Source organism: Austrofundulus limnaeus, unplaced genomic scaffold (genome assembly GCF_001266775.1).
Source record: "Austrofundulus limnaeus strain Quisiro unplaced genomic scaffold, Austrofundulus_limnaeus-1.0 Scaffold690, whole genome shotgun sequence".
Classification (NCBI taxonomy): Eukaryota; Metazoa; Chordata; class Actinopteri; order Cyprinodontiformes; family Rivulidae; genus Austrofundulus; species Austrofundulus limnaeus.
This window is the reverse complement of record NW_013953092.1, coordinates 51,380-55,560: the sequence shown is the minus strand read 5'-3', so window position 1 is coordinate 55,560 and position 4,181 is coordinate 51,380. Positions and strand designations below refer to the sequence as shown.

Sequence of the window (4,181 nt, the reverse complement as noted above, 5' to 3'; positions counted from 1 at the left end):
GCTATGATGAGCTCTAAACCCTGACTGAAACTCTTCATATAGATTATTTCTATCCAGATATTCACGCAGCTGATTTGCAACTAATTTCTCAAGAATTTTTGAGATGAATGGGAGATTAGATATAGGTCTGTAGTTGGCCAGAACTCCTGAATCAAGATCAGGTTTCTTAAGTAAAGTTTTATTTACAGCAACCTTAAAGCTCTGTGGCACAAAACCATTTATTAAAGATAAATTAAGTACATCTAAAATATAAATATTAATTAAGGGAAATGCTTCTTTGAACAGTCTGGTTGGGATGTGATCTAGCAGACATGTTGATGGTTTGGATGAAGCTATTATTTTAGATAATTCAGAGAGCTCAACAGGACAAAAACTGTCCAGACATAAATCAGCTTCTAGTGACACTAAAGCTGCCTCCTCTGACAGAGAATCAGAGACAGTAGCAGGAAATTTGGGATGAACTGTATTCCTTAATAAAATTATTTTATCTATAAACCAACTTCCAGTTTCTGTCCGTGAGACTAGACTAATTTTAGGACTAGACTGAAGACTTTCTTTTTTGACTAACCCTATAGTTAGGTCAGGGTTTCCTGAGCTATCATTTAGTTCTGCTGCTATAGGCCAATGATTCCCAACCAGGGGTACATGTAACCCTTGGGGTATGCGAGCATATTACAGCGGGTATGTGGAAAAATTTCCCAGGTGTGTAAAAAAATAAATAAAAATAAGACTGGGATATGTAGAGCCCTATGATTTCCACATCGCAAAAATTGCAGAATCACAGAATTAACACAAAATGGAATCCAGTATAAAACACGGCATCTCACGGAATTTGCTCATTTTGGTGAGTTTCTGACGTATTTTGGAAAATACAATGTATTTTGGATGCTGCTGCTTTCTGCACCTGGTTTATTTTTTTAATTACTTATTCACTTTCAAGGCAACGTTTTTATTTTTACGTTTAATTTGAGTTGAAAAAAATAAAATGCCTGAGAATTAAACGTTCTATGGGGTTAAATAAATATTTTTTATTTAATAATCATTTGTTGAACATTATAGTTTTGGAAAATCATCATTACGTTTGACTGAGGGGGTAATAGTGGTATGACAAAATGGCTCAGGGGTACACAAGTCTAAAAAGGTTGGGAACCACTGAGGCTTAAGGGCCCTGCATACTTCATCCAAAGCTGTGAAATTTGCTCTCATAGACGTATTTGCGTGATAAAAATTGGGTAATTTTGTTCACAGAGCAACTTCACCCACCCTTTCTCGACACAAGGCCCAGGCTGAACTTTTTCTCCGAGGTGAATGCGCAGAGTATTATGTGTATGGGGAGGTGGTGGCGCAGAGGGTAGAGAAACCGAGTCTGTGATCGGAAGGTCGCCGGTTCGACTCCCCGAACCAACCAGCTCCACCTTAGGCCCCTTAACCCCCCAGCTGCTCCCCGGGCGCTGCAATTGGCAGCCCACTGCTCCACGTGTGTTCACATGTGTGATGGGTAAAATGCGGAGACTTCACTTCCCCACCAGGGGATCAATACAATACAATATTTACATATATATACAATATAATTACAATATACAATATATACAATATACAATATAATTGGTCAGACGTTCATGGGCATGTTTGTTTATGGGAAAAAGTGTTCAGACAACAATAGTGTCATTATCCTTCAGCTACTCCACTTCCAGAAGTCACTAGCTGCGTTTCCATTGCAAATGTACGCAAAACTTTGTCGATATTCTGTTAATGTCGAAAAAAACACAGTTTTGCAACTACAGTGTTTCCATTAGGTAAACAATGCTATTAAAGTCACGCGTGAATACGTTTGTTCTCACGATAAGTCATTACAAACATGGTGGCAATGGATGTAAACACATAGCATRYTGCTACCATGACACTAGCACTCATCATAAGAGGAGACGTCGGTGCCTTTTATTGAGGCTTTCCAGCGACAAGCCCCTTATACTTGGGAGCGGCTACTTATGCTATGTTTTTGGCAAATTGTAGTCGGTGAGTTTACTACTTTCTTTTACTACTTCTGTGATATTACTACTAATTCTACTTCCTGTTCTCTTCTTGGTTGTCATCTTTTTCGCCAGTAGAAACAGCCRGTTGTTGATCACGTGACTCCCGTGATGCGAAAAAAGTGTTTCCATTGCAGTTTTGTGAAAAACACCAATTTCTATATGGCCAAAAAACTACCTTATCCTAGCACGAAAACATTTAGTTGAAAAATGTMATTTTTTTCAAAACTGACGTGTTTCCATTGAGCAAATTTATTTTTGAAATTCTAATTTGCGCATTTTCATGGTCAGTGGAAACGCAGCTAGTGTTTTGTGTCCAAACATAGATAGAGGAACAGTTGTCCAAGACAGTCCATCTCTTCTGGACACTTATAATCAAATAACCAAAAGTTCATTGATGGAGACAGCACATACTGTATGTTGTGCCCAGAGGAATCCATCCATGACAGATAAGTGGGCAAATGGCAGATATTGAAGTGGCGACTCCAGTGGAAAGTGACCATGCTGTGACGTGTACAGCACCAGGAGGGGTTTCCTAGGAGCTCTTTGCTGTGTGCCTTGAGCAATGAAAAGTGTGTGAAAACAAACGTCCCGCAACCGCATGACCAGGAGTCTATTATTCGGCTTTGGATTGAGTATGATGGGCCCTTCAGAGTGCTGCAGGACAAACTGACCACATTTCCTCACTGCTACTGTCTTGACTTTTTATACTCTCTATGCTGGTGTTTGCAGTAATACTATCAATAACCTGTTTCTTTTGTTATTCTTCCTGGCCAACACTACTACACTTCTGCATTTGTGTCTCCTTCTCCGCTCAAGCCCAGCCAATCAAGGCAGATGGCTGCTGGTTCCAGTTCTGCTGGAGGTTTATTCTTGTTAAAAGGGAGTCATTTCTTTCCAGTGTCACCCACATGGTTGCTGAGGATGAGGAAATGAAGTTTGGATGCAACCAGCTGGCCTCCCTTATACAGAAAAATTACCGTGTTGTGAACTGATGCCATATACTTTAAACAAAGTTAACTGAACGTTTGCACTGTGGTGTTCTGGTTTTGCTCACATGCAGTTTTATGCAGATATATTTTTGCTATGATTGGAATGGCAACAAAGATAACTAACTTTCACATCTTCAGCTATGCATAGAGTTTGTGCACTAAAAACAAAGCCAAATGAAGATGCATCAGTGAAGTCAGTGCAAACTGCATAATAATTAGACATTATCCTGAAGAAGATTACAAGAACACATAAATAGAGCATTACCTCTTGATTAAAAATTGGTAAAGATTATAAATAATCTTCAACATGAAGCTTCAGCCTAATCTGTAAACAGCTGATGTAACATTGGAGGCAAAGTCTGCACATCATACTTTTGGTTTGAAAGGAACAGCTGTCCATATTCAACATCTGCATGTGTATTTACACACAGAAAACTACAATTTTAATATAGTTTAACAGATAAAAAGGGAGATCAGGATTTACAATGAAGACTTTTAAAAATGCTACAAAACATTTTATTTAAAGGATAAATGGAACATAATTTGACAGTTCTGTTTATAAGGCATAATCTTTAAAACTAGTTTAGGGGATTTTTCAAAAATTCCAGTGTTTTTATGAGCTGTATAACTGTGTTTTTCTAATTAATCGCACATTAATAGTCATACATTTTTAGCAGAACAGTCACAGAGTTCTTGTGAAACAGTAAAACTGAAAGCTAAAAACTACCATTTGTGCTCTTGACACCTCCTTCACACATCCTGATATTGATATTGTGTTTATACACATTTATGGGAAATCCTCTTCTCTCATCTCTAACAGCAAGCTTTTTATTGWGCTTCACGACAGGCCTCATGTGGCAAACAAACCCCCAAACCAGTACCATCACCAGAGCCTGGGTGGTCTCCAGAAGATTTCTTTACTGAGGTTTTTTTTWATATACTTTGATTCCAAAACATGGCAGACACAAAGATTTGCGACAAAAATACCTACTGCTTACATTTATACAGTCTTTTACCAAAAAATATTCACCTTACAGTTACTGTTTGACTTCCTATCTAATATAAAGTCTGTTAGGTTTGTGTAGGAGACAGAAATACGACGATGGGTTCCTTTGGCTAAAGTGAGGAAGTAGATGGGAAGGTGGTGTGGGGGTTATAC

The 4,181-nt window shown here is 38.4% G+C and overlaps 1 protein-coding gene across 1 annotated transcript in view; it reads right to left on the bottom strand.

Annotated features, from left to right (window-relative positions):
- b3gntl1 (UDP-GlcNAc:betaGal beta-1,3-N-acetylglucosaminyltransferase-like 1) overlaps positions 1–4,181 on the bottom strand; it is a gene marked incomplete in the record, with an annotated part of 24,853 nt that overhangs the window by 2,434 nt on the left and 18,238 nt on the right.